A 21726-nucleotide genomic window follows, 5' to 3' on the forward strand; every position below is an offset into this window, starting at 1 on the left:
AGCGTTTCCTGATTGGACACTGGTGGTCCTGACCTCCTTGCGTGGACCAGGCCTCATATTCCAGAGGGTCACCGTTCACCCACATCCAGCGGTCACCCAGGAAACGCAGGCCGATCCACACCCGCTCACTGACGTTCTTGATCTCAGTCTGGGCCAGAAGCCGATCGGTCTCAGAGAGCACACTGAGGAGATCAGTTTGTTTCTGTCTGCAGTAGCTCAGAGCATCCTCCCAGGACATCTTCTCCTTCTCCACATTCACATCAACGCAGTAAAAATAGTGGAACTCTGTGCCCAAGGTATCAAACCATTTTCCATTCCAAATGATTTCTCCATTGTTCTCATTGCCCAATAGTTATTTGGTTCTCCATCAACCGAGTTTTGGTATGTAATGTGTCCTCCTCCTGACCACTTCCAAGCAGTGTTGTTGTTGGGATCTTGCTGAAGGCCGATCCATCCTTCAACAATCTTCCCATGTGCAGCTATTGGAATCTTGTCTAAATCACTCTGGCTATTAAAATAAGAAAGATCGGTGTGATGTTGTCGGCAGTAATCCTGAGCTTTAGGCCAGTTCGTTTTGTTCTGGATAAGAATGAATTTTCCTATATCTCCCTCAACAGCAACATAAAGACAAACAAAGAGGATGGTTCTTTCCATGGTCATTGCTCTGTAGCTGAAGCTGAGAATGTTTTCTGTGGCTGTTTCTTCAGTAAGTATCATTTAAAACACTTGAGGACATGATTTTGCATGGATTTGCCTCGTTTAGACAAACAAAACATCTGCATGGTTGGCTTAAAGGTTGAGAAACCAGGCTTTGAAGTGTACACCACATTTGTTGACGGTGTTCAGGATGAAAAAAATTTTTTTTATATTTCACTCAACAGCAGTGTAAAGAAAAATGAAGACGTTGGTTCTTTCCAATGGTCACTCTGTAGTCTGAAACCGAGGCTGTTTTCTGTTGCTTCAAGTCATTTAAATCACTTGAAGGTAGAATTTTGCATGAACATGTTTTGCTTTTGTTTGCTGCAGTGTACTAAACAAAAAGCCTATGCAAATCTACGTATTATTGTAATGTCCTGGAGAAATCCCATCTACTGAGTATGACAAGGGTTTTTTTTGTCTTTATGTGCATTGTTAAAAGTTTTTTTTTTAAATCTTGGCCACTGATTTTGTGTCTGCTTGCTCTGTACTTTCTGTTACACTCCCAAGAATATTTTATGTACATGATTGTAGCGCAATATGTTGTTGTACTGCTTTTAAGCAGTCAACATTCTCTGTAGTAGCCACAAGTGAAATATCCTGTTCCATTCAGTTCTAACAACACATTTTCTTTTTTGGAGGGCAGATGGTTATTTTGGCAATATTACTTGACATCTAATTTTGATTGCATGTTGTTCTCTCTAAGAGACAGACCAGTCGACAACATGGGTCTTCTGCAATGCATTTCATTTATTGATGACCCTGAACCTAATTCAGGTACTAAAGTTAGAGTTTACATCAGTACACACGTTTATAGTGATGGGAATTCTGGCTCTTTTAATAGAGCCAGTTTTTATGGCTCAGCTCACTAAAAATAGATTTTTGGCTCCCAAGTGGCTCTCAGATTTTTTTGTTGCTTTAAATTATTTTTTTACCAACAATAATGTAAATTTATGTGTACCTGGAATTCCTAATATACAAAACACACATTATATCAAATGTTTATTATTTGTATGGCTTATTATACTCAAAATGGAACAGTGGGCTACAAAAAATTAATTGTAAAGTACAAAAACAAATACTCATCTCAATTTGATAATGAAGAGGTCCTGTCACTGATTGTATAATATTCATAAACTTTTGACTATCAACAGTGAAACAACACAGAGAAGCTTAAATAATCACTCCTAATCAATCATAGGATTTAGCACAAACTGTCTCATAGACTCTGGTTGTAGGTCCAGGTGGTTGTCATGGTTACTGGATGACGCTGCAGACAAACTGCCATTGTCATTAGTACTTGTTTGTCTTTTTTTTCTTCCAACTGCACTGATGGATGTACAGTTCTAATGTACCTGTGCAGGTTATTTGTAGAGCCTGCTTGAACTATAACACTATTACATGAACTAAAGATACAGATGGGTGTTACAGATTCATGATTTTCTGCACAAACACAGAATACAAGTGTGTGTGCACGGATTTTACAAACGTATTTCTCACATGTGCAGCACAGAGTAATTGTTTTTACAGTCCTTCTTGTTACTCCTGGATGTGTGAAAAAATCTGATCTATGAAGATCAGCGATGTCAAATGGAACTTCAAGTTTCTGGTGGGACCAGAGGGGAAGCCAGTGATGAGGTGTGACCACGTCTGAGATGCGAGTTGATGTTTGCAAATACCTTCTCCACCCGTACACACAGGATGTTTTTAACTAGATCTGATTGATGTCCGTTGTAGGAAGCTGATGTAACAAATAGAGCAAAAGTAGCACATCAATGACCTGCTGGGTACCGAGAACTGAAAACTGCACTCATGCGCTCAGCAAAGAAAGAACTGGTGTTGCTGCCATCTGCAGCACATTTATAGCCACTGAACACATTCCCCGTTCCCACTCATGGAGGGCTGTGGAGTCTTTAACAGTGGAGTTGGTCTGTCACAGGGTGGCGCTGTGTGGCTGTGAAAAGCTGTTACATGACATGGTGGTAAATATATTAACAGCACAAGTAGTAACACGATGAAATCTAAGTCATAACAGCCAAACATTTAGCTTTTGGAAACAACAGTGTCTAAAGGACGTGCTTACCACCACATAACATTTCATGAGGAGGATTTCTGACTCCACTGTTCACCGCTTTGACACGTCTGTTCACCCAAAGTCACAGCTTGATCTTACAACAGCGAGTGCAAACTGTTTATAGCATTTCTCACATTTACTGTGATGTGTGCAAAATAAGCATCTTCACATAAGAATACTGCATACAATACACAGACTCCTATACACACCAGCCTTTGTGAGTCCACGTCACCATTTTGGGATGTGAAAACAGAAACTGGAACCTTTGGACCAATAATTAAGAATTTTTCCTCTGCTGGAGCCACTGAATCATTTGGGACTGCTGGAGAAAGCTTCTAAGTCATGAACTTTTGTTGGTGCTTATTTATTTATGTATTAATTTTTACATTGAATATATTTTTTTTAAATGATGGATATGTCACATATGGGTGTTTACTTCTCTGTGTCCTTCTCATTGAGGCAGCTAACTTTACTTTTTGCTCTATTTCCTGTTTCAACATGTGTGTAAAAAGGTCTTAGTCACACTGTAATATCAGGGGAAACAACAACAGAACAACAGTCATCTTTAATAAATGTCTCAGTGTAATGGAGCTTGGGAGATTCTGCCAGGAAGAAGAGAATAAACTTCCAGACTCGATGTGTACAAACCTCGTAGACTCAGAACTCTTCCTGCTGCCAAGGTCCTGAATGAAAGGTCTGAGAACTTTGCCTTTTCTTCTGCAATTACCTAACAGCACCAACTGTTTATCTTGAGAAACTAACTCCAATATTCACATCATTGTGGTAGAGACATAGATTTTGAATTTTAAATATTTTGTTAATTTGGTTGAAAATGTTAAATTTAAATGAAAACAGCTAACAAAGCACCTGGAGTCATTTTTATTTACTTTCATTGTCTGGTTTTAATTCAGCTTGATCAACGACATGGTTACAGTGGTTGTAGGAGATAAAAATGTAAATGTCAGATGGCTACATAGTACAAAAGTTCTGTGAACATGCGTTAACTTTTTTCTCTTGAGTAGTAAAGACACTGAAACCTTCCCTCTGGTCTCACTTCTTTCAGTCTGTTGTTCCCCCACCCACACTCTGTCTCTCTCACATGCCTGACTTTTCATTTCTAAAACTCTCCTCACGCATCCACAGCTTCACCTCTTTCATTCACTTGTTTTCATGATTGGACTCGCGGATCTGCTCAGCGAGTAAGTAAATATTTTTAATTTTATTTTAGATTTATTGGTGAAAGTATCGTAGTTTCTCTGACGTTCGTGAAGTACAGGCAGAGAAGAAACATCCATTGACACTGACTTGCTTAATAATAAGTTTATTATAAGGAAGAACAGCATCGATCAGACAGAGAGACTGTCTGGGAGAATCCGCCCAAATGAATCTCCCCGAACAGCAATCAGAGATCATATTTATATGTTTGGGACAAGTATGAGGTCACAACATACGTTTCCTAATTAGAAGACATCTGGTCATGGAACAAGACCCTACAGAACAACCCCCTGTCATTAAGACACCCAAAGAGTCATTCGGGCCCCAAAGAACAATTATCATTACCTGGACATAATGATCCCCAATCTAATCACAGCAATGACTTCCTTCAGCAGAAGACCACATCTGTTAAAATAAGCAACATATATCCCAACATATATCTCAGATCAGATACTACAAAAGGCAGTGAGACATGTGAGAGAGTGAGAGGTTTTACACTCTGTGGTTTCCTCAGCAAGAAAACTGATGAGTGTCACAAGTTAACAGAAATATGACAGTTTTTCTGTCTTTGCTGATGATGTGACTGTTTTCTGCTCATTTGAACTCCTTTCATTTGTTTCATGTTCGCTTCTTAGCAGCCGTATTTATGATAGCTTCCTCTTACAGTTAGTGATAGACAAAATCTTTATATTTTTTTTCTCAATGAAATACATCACATTAAATTTAAAGATGATGCAATAAACAGTTTCAGGTTTCAGTTCTATTCAGAGCCTGTAAAGGAACAACTGAGCACCTGACTGTAACTGTCAGATTTGTGTGTGTGTGTGTGTGTGTGTGTGTGTGTGTGTGTGTGTGTGTGTGTGTGTGTGTGTGTGTGTTTTGTGTGTGTGTGTGTGTGTGTGTGTGTGTGTGTGTGTGTGTGTGTGTGTGTGTGTGGGCGTGCACTCACACAGTCAAATATTGCAGAGCAGAAATTTCCCGGCCAGCAGGAGTAATTAGCGTAGGGTGACCATATTCTGTTTCTCTGAAAAGAGGACACACTTCCAGCTCGCGCGCGAAAAATTTTCAAAGAGGACATGTCCGGGCAAAAGAGGACGTATGGTCACCCTAAATTGGCGATAATAATACCAGTAATTAGTAAGAATTTCCCTTATCCATAGAAAGGTTTCATTACTGTCCTGAAATACAGTATTGTGGACTGTGACCCTATGTTTTCATAAGAAACATCACAGAAACAATCTAAACATTTTATAGACATATTTTGGACCACAGGAAATGAAATATAACTTCTTGTAATTAACAAGGATGAGCCTGTGATGGCTTTAGGTTTGTCAGAGACCTTAAAACGGTGAAAGGCAGTGAGACATGTGAGAGAGTGAGAGGTTTTACACTCTGTGGTTTCCTCAGTAAGAAAACGGATGCGTTGATCCAGGCAGCACAGCGCTGCAGTGATACCAGCTGGAGAACCGCCTGCTGACTGCTGAATGCAGTCGAGTTGCACGTTGCTGCAAAAGCTGATTTCCTGTTGTTTTCAGTGTGACTCTCAGATGCAAGACACACTGAGGCCACCACATCCTGACCCAGTCTGTGGGAGCTTCATGCAATTTTTATACAAAGAAAAATGTTTAATTTTTACACATATGTACAAATATACAAATACAGGCCAAAAAAAAAAAACTAAATTTAAAAAAGAGTACATCCTATGAAAGTGTTGAATGTTTCTACATATATCATTTGATCCTCTATCAAAGTGTCTGCAGATACACATGGTACTTAAATGGCATCACAAGGGAAATGAGCTTTATATATGAAGAGTCCATTTGCAAAAACAGGTAACTCCGTTTTATAAATTTTCAGAAAACTAATTTTTTTATTGTTTACTTGAGATAATAATAATAATAACACTAACAATTTATGTTTTCTCTATTTTGTCATGTATTTTTCTACTGAGTCAAATCCACTCAACTTCAGTTTTATTGATATTATCTCAAGTAAACAATAAAAAAAGTTTTCTGAAAATTTATCAAAACGGAGTTATCTGTTTTGCAAATGAACTCTTCATAAATAAAACTATATAGTAATTTGGACAAATCACATCGATCAAACCAGTTTGCAGCGTTCAGTTCTTGTTTTGTCAGTTTCATCTGTCAGACGATTGTGAGCAACAATTTTCTTCTCTACAGGGCAGGAAAATAATCATGCAGGAATTGTCATGGTTTTATTTCCATGAATAAATAGAATCTCAAATACAATTAGAATTACAGTCTTTACATTTTGCAATGGTCTGATTATAGCTACACACGTGGACAAAATTGTTGGTACCCCTCAGTTAAAGAAGGAAAAACCCACAATTCTCACTGAAATCACTTGAAACTCACAAAAGTAACAATAAATAAAAATTTATTGAAAATTAAATAATCAAAAACAGCCATCACTTTTGAATTGTTGATTAACATAATTATTTAAAAAAACAAACTAATGAAACAGGCCTGGACAAAAATGATGGTACCTCTATAAAAGATTGAAAACTATTTGACCAGAGTGACATGATTAACTCAGGTGTGTCATTTAATTGACATCACAGGTGTTTCCAAACTCATAATCAGTCAGTCTGCCTATTTAAAGGGAGACAAGTAGTCACCCTGCTGTTTGGTGAAAAGGTGTGTACCACACTGAACATGGACAACAGAAAGCGAAGGAGAGAATTGTCCCAGGACATCCGAAAAAAAATTATAGACAAACATCTTAAAGGTAAAGGCTATAAGACCGTCTCTAAACAGCTTGAAGTTCCTGTGACAACAGTGGCTCATATTATTCAGAAGTTCAAGACCCACGGGACAGTAGCCAACCTCCCTGGACGTGGCCGCAAGAGGAAAATTGATGACAAATTGAAGAGACGGATCGTTGGAATTGTATCCAAAGAGCCCAGAGCAACCTCCAAAGAAATTAAAGGTGAACTCCAAGGCCAAGGTACATCAGTGTCAGATCGCACCATTCGTCGTTGTTTGAGCCAAAGTGGACTTCATGGGAGACGACCAAGGAGGACACCACTGCTGAAAAAAACTCATAAAAAAGCGAGACTGGAATTTGCAAAAATGCATGTTGACAAGCCACAAAGCTTCTGGGAGAATGTCCTTTGGACAGATGAGACCAAACTGGAGCTTTTTGGTAAGGCACATCAACTCTATGTTCATAGACTCAAAAACCAAGCATACGAAGAAAAGAACACTGTCCCTACGGTGAAACATGGAGGAGGCTCAGTAATGTTTTGGGGCTGCTTTGCTGCATCTGGCACAGGGTGTCTTGAAAGTGTGCAAGGTACGATGAAATCTGAAGACTATCAAGGCATTCTGGAGAGAAATGTGCTGCCTAGTGTCAGAAAGCTTGGTCTCAGTCGCAGGTCATGGGTCTTCCAACAGGACAACGATTCAAAACACACAGCCAAAAACACCCAAGAATGGCTGAGAGAAAAGCGTTGGACTATTCTAAAGTGGCCTTCTATGAGCCCAGATCTGAATCCCATTGAACATATGTGGAAGGAGCTGAAACATGCCATTTGGAGAAGACACCCATCAAACCTGAGACAACTGGAGCTGTTTGCTCATGAGGAGTGGGCCAAAATACCTGTTGACAGCTGCAGAACGCTCATTGACAAATACAGAAATCGTTTAATTGCAGTGGTTGCCTCAAAAGGTTGTGCAACAAAATATTAAGTTATGGGTACCATCATTTTTGTCCAGCCCTATTTCATTAGTTTGTTTTTTAAATAATTATGTTAATCAACAATTCAAAAGTGATGGCTGATTTTGATTATTTAATTTTCAATACATTTTTATTTATTGTTACTTTTGTGAGTTTCAAGTGATTTCAGTGAGAATTGTGGGTTTTTCCTTCTTTAACTGAGGGGTACCAACAATTTTGTCCACGTGTGTATATTGAAATCATAGCTAGAAGATGATCCTGGTATGAAATGTAGGTAAAAATGAAACTTTTCATTTGCTGTAACTTGTCCTGACTGACCATCTATCACACATTCTGATCTGAGCTATGAAAGTTTACCCAAAATGCACTTTTAAACATTTCTCCAGTAAATGATCAGAAAACAGACAATACATCCGTCATACCAATGTTATTTCTATGACTCTGGGTGAGAGACATTAAATTGGTGCAGTTTTGCTGCTGCAACTATGAGACTTCTTCTAATATTGATGCTCAAAATTGGTTACAGACAACATTGTGCTGCACAAAAAAGACTGTGACACCAGGAGTGGATGGAAAAGTGCTCAAATGTGTTTTTCATTCCTGAAAATGTTCTGTGTCTGTCTCCTGGATTTATCAATTTGTAAGACTCAGAAATAATGGGAAACGTAACATGAATTAAAATCTGCTAAATTCTGACCCTCCTCTATGTGTCTGTTACGATCCAACCTCTTGGGGTTGGCTGGACGCAACAGAATAACCAGATATTGGTTTTAGGTGAAGGGATTTATTGCTTAGTGGCAAAAGGAACATAAGAGACAATAAACACAAGACTGGTGAGTGCTGCTAAATCAAAGAACGGAATAAAACAAAACGAAAGCTAACAGAGTTCCCAAATTATCTAAACCCAAAACAAAACAACTGAACTCCCTAGTCAAACAACTACATCAGCAGCACCCACCACCAGGAACAAAAACTAATACAAAATGTGCACAAAACGAACTAAGCAAAACTGATGCCTCTGAATATGTGCACATACTGAACACACAGTTCACGAATACTCAAGATACTGAATGGCTTCTTCACACAGTTGGCAGACTGCGAATTGGAGCCTCAATCTCCACTGAGACGTCGGGTTCCACACCAAATCTAAAGCCGCCAACAGAAGGTTAAATTTCTCCGTAGCACCTACCACAAGTGCTCACAAACCAAAGCACCACACAGAACAACAATACAAAACTGGACTCTGTCACACAATCCCTCACCACATAATCTGCACAGTTCTCTCGTACTTCACGTCATTTCATGAGCCACCTTTCCCATCCTACACTCCTGGACATATTGTGATTGTTATTGTGATTATCAATATATGGTTGATTATTGTTGCTATTGTTGCTCTACTGTATGATGTATGAATGATGAATGTATGCTGCTGTAACATGGGAAATTTCCCCGGACACGGGGAGTAATAAAGGATTATCTTATCTTATCTTACACAGATGCACCAGGGTGGACTGGTCACAGATACCAGCCACGCCAACTAATAACTTGGTGGCAGATACATAGCTTGCAGGTGTGGTGCTGGCTGCATCTAGTTGGATAGTGGTGGAGGAGAGCTGAAGGGCGGCTCAATCAAGACAGTCGGGAGGCGGGGAGAACAGGACTGCAGTGCAGGTCGTCATCTCCAGAGTCATCAGGTGAAATGGCTGGCAGCTGGGGTGTTGGAGAGTCCCAGGGACAGCCACAGTTGAGCCCACACTTGCAATTTTCCCCATGCAAAAGGCCCTAAAAAAGACACCACCTTAGAAATCAAATGGCATACCAATAATGGTGGCCGTAACAGTGTCTAAACAGCCGGCAACTTTAAAGTTATTAGTATGAAGATAAAACTTTGCATGGCTTCATTAAATATACTGAGGGTATTGTACACAAAGAACAGGTGATTTTGAGGGGGTCCAGTGGGAACTTGTTTAGATTTGGTTGTTTTATCCTACAACAAACCTACGTATATACGTTTGTTGTTGTTCTGAATGAATGTGTGAGCAGGTAAAGACAGCAACAGCTGAGCTTCTTCTTCCAGCTTGTCAGATACTATTTCTGCCACAGAATGTTATTCCAGCTTCCTAACATTATTCTAAACTGGTATTTCTGTTTATTGTCTTTCTACTGACTCATACAGACACCATGAGGACCAAAGCCTTCCCAGTTCTGTCTTTACTCATGCTGGCTCTCCTGATTCCTGCATCTTATTCTAGTAATTCAACACAAACTGGGCCCACCAATTCCTCCTCTACTCTCTCAAACAACACAACAGCATCTACTGAAGCTCCACCTTCTGTAAGTCCTTTATCTAATGACACACAAGCAAAGGAAGAGGTCAGCACAGCCTCAACTCAGGAATCAGTCTCATTGTCACATATCCCTAAAACGAGTCTACTTCATCCATCTAACTCAACAACATGCCAAAACACAACTGCTTCCCCCACCGAACACAGCAGAGGCTGGTTAGTTTTGATTCTGTTGGTCATTATGGTGTTGGCGGTGCTTGTGGGATATCTCCATGAGAAAAAGGAACCAGCAGCCAAGTCAGGAAAGCGCCGTCAACATGTTTCTACTGGGTGTGAGAGACAGACTGAGGACCAGGATCGGTAACCCGGAGGAGAGGATGGGTGTTCGCCTGTGGCCTGGAGGGAAGACAGGAGAGGAGGAAGATGTGGAGGAAGCAGACGAAGGACAGACAGAGGAGGCAGGACAGCAGAGAGACAGAGATGGAGAAGGAAACAAACTGATCAGGGAAATTGAGAGTGACTGGTTGGACTGGAGTAAATGTCTGGTTATTAAAGATTCCAATGTTTCTTCTGAACATGATGCTGAACAGTTTGTTTTCTTCCGTGTAACATTTGTAATGCAAAAAACTGCACACCAAGATCAAAAACACCACAGACAGAATATTTCTATGATCTGTTTGACAACCTGTATTCAGTGAAGTTTGACTTGGAGAGATCCTTCTGGTGAGGGCAGTGGGACAAGAAATAAGCAACGTAAAAATAGGATTCTAAAAGACATTTTTATCATTGTAAAAGAGATCACCATGGATAATCAATCCATTAATATGGTCAATAAGTCATCTTTTGTTTTGGCTCAGGTTTCTTTCTATTACTGAATCACGATGACACACGTTTTCAAGGTATTTAAAATCTTTAGTAGTTGAAAGGTTAGTAGTCAGATTAAAACCTCCAGTCATTTTTTACATGTTGGAAATTAAATTAAAATTTGAATATTTTTCTGCTCTCACGCTGTATATTTTTCCACTATGAAAAAGATGAACATGCAAAGAGTTTTGACCTCAAACTCAAACTGACAGGAAAGGCAGGGACTTACTGAGGAAAACGTTCATCCTGCCCACCTTCAATGACATTTTGAATCAGAAAGGTTTTATTACCCAGCAGGCTTTCACATTGAAGTAATTTGTCTCGGTGTCATAGTGCATACCAGGAAACAGTGACATTTAGATGTTTTTTAAAAAACGTCGCCAGAGGTCACCAGATGGTTCATCTTATGTTTGTAGCAAATTCATCCCCAGCAGAGATGGGTCTAACGAGGGCATTGTTGTCAAAAAGCAGAAAAAAGAGACACACATCTCCCTTCACCATGTGATACACTGGAAAAAAATGCTCCTCTCAAAACAAGAAAAAAAACTTATTTCAACTTTTTACCTTGAAATAAGTGAAAAAAAAATCTGTGAATAGAACAAGTGAAAAATGGCTTAGTAAAATTTGTTGAAATAAGATGTGATATTTAGAATCTTGAGATCTTAAAATTAGCTTGGAAAACTCATTTTAAGCTATATTTTTTACCAGGATTGCCAAGCTTAGGTGTCTTAAAATAAACCAGGCATGCTACAAAAAATAACAATTTTTTACTCAAAAATAGATTTTTGCTTTCATGTAACCTCCTAATTTGAGATGTTTTAACCCCCCTGTTGTCCTCATTTAAGGGAACCAAAAAAATATTGTTTCCTTGTTTGAAAAAAGAATACAAAAAAATCTGCAAAAAAATTCCCAAATTTCAGAAAATTTGCAAAACCTTCAGGAAGAAAACTCCAGTAATTCCTTAAGTTTCCCTTAAAAATTTTATTTAAAAAAAATCTCCCAAATTGGCAAGAAAATTCTTGTAAATATTTTCAAAAAATGAGCAAAGATCTTCCTAAACATCCTCAAAATATCTAAAGTGATTCCATATATATCAGAAAAACTTCTAATATCTTCTTAAGAACATTCACATAAAAATCAAGTAAAATCCAGTGAAATTTGCTGGATTTTGGTTTATTTTTTTGTGAATGCTCTTAAGAAACATTTATAACATTTCGTTTTTTCCACCAAAAAATGTTCAGAAAATTCTCAAAAATGGCGAAAATGTGAACATCAGAAATTTCACTGTGAAATTTTTTTTCCCCACATTTTCAAACTTTAATACAGTTTAATTTTCATCCCCAGGGCGACATGAGGGTTAAACTTATTTAGAGTTTTCTGGTAAAATTCAACTCAAAACAAGATGATTTCAAGTTTGTTTGACTTAACAAGATATTTAACATGCATTGTCTTAAAACAAGTCCCTCTGTCTTGCTGAAATGTCACTTGTTGAATGAATTTATCATAAATCAAGTGGGATGAGACATTTTAACTAAAAATAAGACAAATAGACTTGGTAAGATTTTGACTTTTTGTGTTGAAAGAAAAAGCATTCCTCTGTGTGCGTCTTTAGCTGGTGGTTCCATCGATCAGATTACTTGTGGCCAGGTTTGGTAGCCTAGCCGCGCTAGACAACCTACAGCAACGAATTTAATTCTCTGCCAGGGAGGGTCTAGTTACCCTCCATAAGACTCGAGGTTGGATGCTCCTAAAACTGGCCGGACGAATCACCATGAAGTGTAGAGTCAGAAGGCGGGCGTAACGAAGTGAGGACAGAGGCGCCACAATTCTGACAGAAACAACCGGCGCACAATAAACAGTTATCTTTCGACTCGGCTTTGGCCACAGCCCTTAAAGATTTGAAGCTAAAATTAAACTTGAAAGATAAACAAAGGACGGCACTGAAGTGTTTCATTGAGAAGAAAGACGTATTTGGACTTATGCCGATGGGATTTTGCAAATCCTTAATATACCAGTTGGCTCCGCGGCTCCGCTGGTTGGGAAGCTAATGGGACTTAGCCACAATCCGCTGGTGCTCTCGGAACTCCGTCAGCCTATTCGTTGCGTTGATTGGTTGTATACCTACCCAATTGCTGCAGAGTGATTTGATAAACAACCTCCCTCCCTGTCGAGCTTCCCTAGACCCTTGTGCCTTCAGAACATGGGGTCTAGCGCAGCTAAGCTCAGTGAAGCTGACCCCCCACCCACAGAAAAAATCCAAGCAAACAGGCTGAGTGGTTAGTGCTTCGTTTGTGCCGTTAAAATTTTCGTTTGTGCTGCTATCGTTTTTGAGATATTAAAGATTATTTTTTAGGTCATTCAGAGGTCATCATCCCCCCAGCTTGCTCCAAAATGAACCAGACTTGTCTACTTTTTTAGTGCTTCGTTTGTGCTGATTTGTGCCGTTAAAATTTTTGTTTGTGCTGCTATAGTTTTTGAGATATTACAAGTTTTATTTTTGGGCGATGATGTCATCATCCGCCCAGTTTGCTCCAAAATGAACCAGACTTGTCTACTTTTTTAGTGCTTCGTTTGTGCTGATTTGTGCCGGTAAAATTTTCATTTGTGCTGCTGTAGTTTTGGAGATATTACAAGTTTTATTTACAGACGATCACATGACCCGAATTGATGATGTCTGTGGTCTGCCACGTTTATAATGTCTTAATGTATATAATGTGGATAGAACTACTGTAATAACATCTGAGGATATTCAACCTGTGTTATTGCTGGAAAATGTCTCTTTGAACTGACTTTGTGCCTTTGTGTGTACATTTGTTCAATGTTTATGTGACTAATTTACATTTTTAATGACGTGTGCTTTATATTTACTTTGCCAATCACATTTCTGTCATAAGACAATAAATGAAATCGCTTCAAGGTTTATTTAGGAGCATGAAGCATTTAAAAAAAACATTCAGCACTCCCCACTAAGAACTAGACAAAATAGCAGTCTTTCACAGCCATTCAACAAGACACACACATTGGATAACCTTTTCACAATTTTACCATTTCAGTGGTATTTTTACAACCTTCAGACAAATCTGATTTCTAGACACGGTAAGTGCACTTGTAAAATACCGACGTTTTAGTTAAAACGAAGCACTAAAAAAGTAGACAAGTCTGGTTCATTTTGGAGCAAGCTGGGGGGATGATGACCTCTGAATGACCTAAAAAATAATCTTTAATATCTCAAAAACGATAGCAGCACAAACGAAAATTTTAACGGCACGAATCAGCACAAACGAAGCACTAACCACTCAGCCTGTTTGCTTGGATTTTTTCTGTGGGTGGGGGATCAGCTTCACTGAGCTGCGCGGCTAGGCTACAGGTTTGGAGGAGTTTCTCTGATAAATGGCGGTTACTGCTGTGGAGGTTTTTGATGCAGGTTGGAAGAAATGACTCACTCTCTTGTTCTCTACAGAGTTACCAACTCACTGCTAACGTACTCTGTTGCTCATGCAGTTAGCGGGCAGCTTTTGTGTCGTGGTTGCCGAGCAAACGGAACTCAGTTCCACACAATTAGCAGTTTGTACCTGCTAAGAGGAAACTCCAGGCTGGCTTTGAATCACTGCCAGGAGCTTGGTGGGTCTTGTCGGCTGGAGATGGTGAGAAAAAGAAGAGAAATTGTGACAGAAAATAGGTGTGTCCCGTTTAGATTCTCTTCTGCCGGCAGGTGTTCCAGGTGTCAGGTTATCTAAGCTAGACTGCAGGAGAAATTACCTTTCAGAGTAAAAACTGCTAAATCTGCCACAAATTGGAAACCAGAGACACAAGCGCAAACAGGAAACATAAGACTAGAAAAATAGAAAAAAGACTCTTTTTTTTCACCAAGAGTTAACACAGAATGAATACACGGAGTATGACCACTGGAGACAGATGAATGTGGAAGGGGATAAGGGACTGACTGGTAGAAGACTTGTACTGAAGGAAACAAATGCTGATGTGGACCAATAGCGACCTCTGTGGGAAGCTGGAGAGATAACCTAACCAGACCTGAAAGTGCTGTCACTATAGGATATCTGAGAGACAAGCTACAAAGGATACTAGACACAACTACTGATTAAATCCTGAGAATAAACATAAACTTATTGGGAGGGATCACTTACCAAGATCAATTAATACCAGGCACAGAACGGTGGTAGAAATAAACAAACAATTTACATGAGCGAAAAGCCAGAAACTGAATGTGTGACAGGGTGCAACAAGACACAAATACAGAGAGCTAAAGCCCAGCTACAAGAAACCAGGAACTGAGTGTACATCGTTATACAAGACAAAAATACACCATGCACACTAACACAATACTCCGACATCAATTCATACAACTTGTAATGCTATAATGCATGGACAGCACAAGGCCTGAAATTTGCTACACTATTTAGCTAGCAGGCGGAGGTAGGGAGAGTGGTCAGGGTCGTCTGCGGGCAGAGGAGGAATGAAAGCGTGGAGAGTTCTGGATTGGATGCTCCATCAAATACGACATGGCACCTGAACTGTGCAGTTAAAAAAAAATGCAGTGAGAATTATAGGACACAAGATGGAAGTAGCCACATTTGTCAGATTTTCATGCTGAACGTGCCATCTGGAGAGGTTGGACAGTAACAGGTTTGATGTCTTGAAGAGAAATAAAATCCTTAAACAGCTCAAACTGTAACATTCCTACAGATTCAGCTGAGTTTCATTCACCTTGTATTCGCAAAAGTTCACCTGGGTAAAGACTGGAACTTTTGGCCATCAGTTATGCGGCTAGATGAGATGAAAACTGAGCTCTCTGGACACATTAGGTGAAAGAAATGAAAAGCATTCAACCCCAAGAACAAGATCCTCACAGTCATATTTTGTGCTAGGAGGCTAACGCTTTGGGGTTGTTTTTGAATCGATGTACCAGACACTTGTTGAAGTAAACAGCATCACAACAAAGGAGAATAAAATTAGGACTGTGGAAGAAAAATGTAGTAAAATTTGGCCTTATGCAGCATTGGACCTTCCAACAACACAGTGATCTGAAACATTCAAAGAGGTCGAGAAATGGTGAACAGAATCGATTTGAAGATGTTGGAGATGGTCAGCAAGAGTGATGGCAGAGATCATCACATACAGGAGAAGAACCAAATCCCAGTAGAGACATGAAAAAGAGGGTTGCTGTTAACTGATGTGGAGGCAAATATAAGATTGGCAGCTGATTATTGAGGAAGGGAATGGATAGTTATGGGCATGGCAGTACAAATTAATCATTATCATCTCTGACACAGTGTCTTGTTGTATTTTATCACTTGTTTATATAATTTACAGGGACAATGATAATTTTAGTCATACACAAATTCCCTATAAATCTAAATTAGATAGGATTATGAATAGGTTTGGTCTTAATTGTATATTTGGACTGCAGAGAATCAGTGCTGGTCTACAGACATGCAGTACCTCTCCTGGCCACTGTGAGGAGCTGTTGGGAAGCAGAAGACTTCAACATCTGGAACAACTCTGACCTCACAGCAAATGGCCTGTCCAAGTCATCCCCCTGCTTTTCATCTTCACTTTACTTAAGTGAGAATAACAAATTTATAGTGAAATTATTCTAAAGAGACAGTTCTGTTTATAAATTCTCCGTGTAATACTTTATCTATGTGACTGTTTTCACATGTTTTTGCCTGAGAGTCTAATCTTCTTCATCTTCTTGAGTTACAATTAAAACACTGAAACGTCACTTTGTGCATATTGATTGCTCATTGTAAAACTTCCTCATTGCTCTGGAGTTGAGGATTAATCCAGAGAAGCTTGAAAACACATAATTTAGCCACATAAACCTGGAATCTGGGTGGAACAGCTGATTTGTTGGATATGTAGCAGAACAAAGAACATCATTTCCTGTCAGATCTTCCGTTCATCAACATAGACTGTCGCTTTAAATACATAACTTATGGCTTCTGTTGCTGTGATGCTGCAGCTTTTTATTCAGTAACAGGACAAAATGAGACACAAGCTGGACAGCGAAGGTGACTTGAGCAGCTCAGTTGATGTTTCTGAAGAATCCACAATTACTTTCAGTGAAATCTGAACAACATTTAAGTTTCAGATCTGCATCAGTCACATTAAGATTGATAGTTATGGGAGACTTGTAAGTTGTGGAGTGCAGGAAAAATAACTTCATCACTCATTGCAATGAGATGTGTTTGTCACTTTTAACCCTCGTAACACCACTGTGTTTAAAAGGCATGTTTAGTTTTTAAAAAATCTTCAAAATGCACACTCTTTTTAGAGCCAGAAACTGTAAAAACTGAAAGAGTGGTTCAACTTTCCGACTGTTTGTAATAAATACCATCAGTTATGTGTGGTTACATAGAGAAAACATCTTGAAAATAAGCTTAAAATTGTCAGATTTCATTGTAGTCACTTTATTTACAATGTCAAATTTAAAAATTCATCAAAAATAATGATGGAAATTGTAAAAAAAAAAAAAAAAAAGAAAGAAACCCAAAGATTCTCTGCTCTGCATGGCAACTGAGAAGCCATGACTGACTCAGGCCAGTTGTGAGCAACAACCATGTGACCAAAATCCAGACACTTTTTGGGTGAACCTTTCAATTCATTTTCAATAAATTTTATTTACCAGTTCAAATGTGTCATCTCAAGACACTTCAATTAGAAAAGTAAAGACAAAATTACAGAGAGAAATCCAACAAATCCAAAGTTTCCTTTGGTTTCCCGTCTGAGCAAGCACTTGGCGACAGTGGGGAGGTCAAACTCTCTTTTAACAGGAAGAACCCTCCGGCAGAACCAGGCTCAGAGAGGGCGGCCATCTGCCTCGACCGGTTGGGGTGAGGGTAAAGGGGAGAGAGAACAGGATAGTAGATAAAAAACTGACAGAAAAAGCACAATAGAACAACAAACACTTCAAGGTTGGTGAGGCCAGGAACCGCAGCTCCAGAATGTCAGTTATTCTGGGTTGAGAACTACAAATGTGTCTTTGTAGTTCAATGACATCTGTCACACACATCGCTGTTGGATAAGAACATCATTACTGACAAGAATAAAGTTCATCACAATGTCTCTGAATGTCTCTTACTGAACATGTTAACATTTTAAATAAAATATGTTCTTCAGAAATGCTTCACTGTGTTGACTTGCTAACAGAAGCAGTCAACACTGTAGCGTACGATCTGACGTCTCTTCATCATGGTGAATCACCTGCTAGAATACTTGGTAGAAATAAGAATATGAATTAGTCATATCTGTGGTGAAATCAACCTTTTAAAAGTCTGACTTTAAACAAAGTATCTTTCTAATATATTGAGCATCATATATACTAAAGCCATGCATGTTTAATTTTCCCTTTGAATTATTTGTTGATCCAACTGCTCTACGTGTTTTAAATTTAAAACTTCCTTGTTGTTTGAATTAAATTAATTGAATTGTGATGGTGTCTTCTTACATGTTTCTAAAACCCTTTCACACATTAACCCTCATGTTGTCCTGCGGATCAAATTGATCCGTTTTAAAGTTTGAAAATGTTGGGGGAAAACGTATTATCACAGTGAAAATTTCCACATTTACAACATTTTTGGGATGTTTTTGGAAAATTTTTTGGTGGAATAAAATGGAAAGAATTTTTTTAAATAACATTCACAAAAAAAATCAACCAAAATCCAGTGAATTTTGCTGGATTTTGGGCCTGTAAATGATGTAGTGGTTAGCACTTTAGCCTTGCAGCAAGAAGATCCCCGGTTCAAATCCCGGCCTGGGCCTGGGATCTTTCTGCATGGAGTTTGCATGTTCTCCCTGTGCATGCGTGGGTTTTCTCCGGGTACTCCGGCTTCCTCCCACAGTCCAAAAAATATGCTGAGGTTAATTGATTACTCTAAATTGCCCGTAGGTGTGAATGTGAGTGTGATTGTTTGTCTGTATATGTAGCCCTGCGACAGACTGGTGACCTGTCCAGGGTGTCCCCTGCCTTCCCCCGAGTCAGCTGGGATAGACTCCAGCACCCCCCGTTACCCTAGTGAGGATAAAGCGTTGTATAGAGGATGGATGGATGGATTCCTGTAAATGAAGACAACAGAAGGGTTAATCTAAACGTACATGTGTCAATGTTCACCCTTTTCGCTTAAACATAAAAGTCGCTCCAGAACCCTTACTCACCTGGACCAGACAATATTTTGGAGAGCTTTCAACACAGCCGTCACATTAATAGATAAACAGAATTAATTGACAGGGTTTTGTAAAAATCTGTTTTCACTTTGATATTAAAGAGGGTTTTTGTTGTTGTTGTTATTGTTGTTGTTTTGCAAATTCTTGTCAAAAAAGCCAAATTATATTCACCATGACTTCATATTTTATCTATAAAAGCAACAAAAGGGTGAAACATCCAAGGAGGGGGTGAATATTTTTATAGGCGTTATACAGGGAATTAAGACAGCACTTCGTTTTATGGTGAAGCATCAAAAATCAGGGGGCCAAAATGTCCACGCCCTTTGACTTTTGTGGAAGATTTTGATAACTTTTTATCATTAAGGCCTGTTGTACGTACTCGCCAGATTTGACATCACCCCCTTTAAGAGCTGGTTCTTGAAAATGATCAAAAAATTATCCAAAATATGTAATTCAAAATCTTCCTGTTGGGTTTCGGGTATGGCTACCACTGGCTTTTTTGTGCACGCTGATAGGTTGCATGTGGATAAGAAACTTCACAGATGTAGGTCAAACATCCTGCCAGTAGTAGACGTTACAAATTTTGCAGGGGCCACTATGGAGTCATTTTGCTACACAAAAGAACAAGCCTCATAAAATACGCATTTATTTGTCAGGTTTGGTCATTTTCATGAGTTTTGGAGCATGCTTAAGTCTTCAAAAATGCAATTCTTTTGGGAGAAAAAATATTCAGGGTCCTACACACTGTCAGGGCTCGGACCCTAATGAAATAACTGGTTGACAAAAAATTATTAAACACAGATTTGAAACGAGTCATCATTTTTTATTTATGAAGTTAAATGATGAGGAGCCAACAAACTGCAGTTAATGCCAGGAAATAGCTATAACACATTACAAAATAAAAAGAATAATTTATTATAGTCTGCCATGAACCTCCTGCAGGAAGTGTTCAGACATCCACAGGAGCTCAACTCCAAAATGTTGACACAGATAAAGTCGTTTAATCAGCCTGAACGGAGCTAAATTAAAGCTGTCTGGAGCAAAGAGCGACTTGAACGTGTTAAACTGATTCCAAATAAATCAGAATGTTATACCAATGATGAAAAATAATCAGCTGTGCAGTCTTATAGCACTTCAGCGGGTGGAACTTCACTTGACAAACATAACTTGATTAAACTTCATATCAGAGAGCTCGTGTGAACTAAAATCAGTCAGTGTAGATTTGACTTTTGAAGGCCGTGACACTGTTTGGAGGTATATTCTTCCATTTCTGATCCAGACGCACAGAAATAACGTGGCTGAACCGGAAAAAAGGGTCCTGCCTGGATTTCTACTCAGCGTCTTTGAATCTCTCCGCCCGTTTCCGTTATCCTGCTGCTGAGAGTCACATGACGCCTCGTGCTGCCTTCACCGCCTCCCTTGAATGTCCGAAAAACAAGCTTTTTTTATTTTTTTAACCCGTCTTTTAACTCAGTAACTCCATAATTGGTACTACTACTACTTCTACTTCTACTACTACTAAAAACAACAGTAATAATAATCACCTTTTTTATACAGCATTTTTTTTAAATTAAGGGTTTACAAAGTGTTTTGACAGAGAATGTAACAGCTGGACACCCGGAAAGCAACTGAGCAGCAATTAAAACAAAATTATAGCTAATTGTAAAATACAATATGTCGATACCAATGAATACAGCAAAATAATTAAAGTAATAAAACGTTAATATTAATATCAAGTCACCGTCAATCTCGGTAATTGAGTCAAAGGGGTTTCCAGCAGAGAAATAAGGCAGATGTTACAAACTTTAAGTTTAGTTTTTGAACGGTATAGTATTATTTATTATGTGAATTTCTCTGAGTAAAATAATCAACTAAATCCACTTGCTAATGTTAAATTTTGCAGTTAAAGCCCCACAATGTCATAAAAATACTAATTTGACAGACCAAATTAATTGGTAAGGTAAAGATTGCACTTTTTAAAAAAAAAATTCAATAGATCAAACTAATTGAAACACTAGGTTAAGCATTACAATATTATGTATTCTCTAAAATTACCAGACTAACTGAAGAATTAAGGTTAAAACCCTACAAAGTATGTATCGGTTACTGTGGGATGATTGATGTCCAGAAGAACCAGGTTCAGGGAGGAGGACGTCTGCCTGGACTGGTCAGGGTGAGGGGAAACCAGACCGGTGCAGTTTGTCGTGGAAATTTGCCGTACCATTAAATTCAGAAAACGCAAAACACTTTGGTGGATCGTTGGCAGTTAATATACAACATGGAGAATACAGAGTTAAGATTCTCAAAGGAGAAGTCCAACAGCAAACGCTTTTATAGTGAATCAAACGGTCAGTGATTAAATAGACACACAGATAATAAACACTAATCTAAAAGATCATTGTTGACTTCACCTTTAAAAGCTCTCCAGCCTGAAGCACCTGCAGAGAAATATGCAGCGGGGGGGGGGAGAAAGCAAGATAGGAAGCAATATTACATTCAATAGAAAGTTAAATAAAGTAAAAATGGATTTAAATTGAGTCTGGATGTTAATTTTCTCCCATCTGTGCTTCATGAATTGTTAATATCTGCTCACCTGCCTGAGTTGTTTGTTCTGAAGGTTCACACGCTTGTTAACACATCACTGCCTCTCCTCCAACCACATTTCCGCGGTTGCCTGAACGCAGCACCAGTCCTGGTATATTAAAG

The 21726-nt window shown here is 38.8% G+C and overlaps 2 long non-coding RNA genes across 2 annotated transcripts; one reads left to right on the plus strand and one right to left on the minus strand.

The window, feature by feature from the left end:
• Positions 1 to 3833: 3833 nt before the first annotated feature.
• LOC127533386 (uncharacterized) lies at positions 3834 to 10974 on the plus strand. Its single transcript, XR_007941125.1, has 2 exons — positions 3834 to 3969; positions 9864 to 10974. It is a non-coding gene; the product is annotated as an uncharacterized LOC127533386 (long non-coding RNA).
• An 8902-nt stretch (positions 10975 to 19876) lies between these two features.
• LOC127533393 (uncharacterized) lies at positions 19877 to 21724 on the minus strand. Its single transcript, XR_007941133.1, has 3 exons — positions 21614 to 21724; positions 21432 to 21458; positions 19877 to 20438 (listed from the first exon to the last, which is right to left on the minus strand). It is a non-coding gene; the product is annotated as an uncharacterized LOC127533393 (long non-coding RNA).
• Between the last annotated feature and the right edge of the window lie 2 nt (positions 21725 to 21726).

This window comes from Acanthochromis polyacanthus, chromosome 3 (genome assembly GCF_021347895.1).
Source record: "Acanthochromis polyacanthus isolate Apoly-LR-REF ecotype Palm Island chromosome 3, KAUST_Apoly_ChrSc, whole genome shotgun sequence".
Taxonomy (NCBI): Eukaryota; Metazoa; Chordata; class Actinopteri; family Pomacentridae; genus Acanthochromis; species Acanthochromis polyacanthus.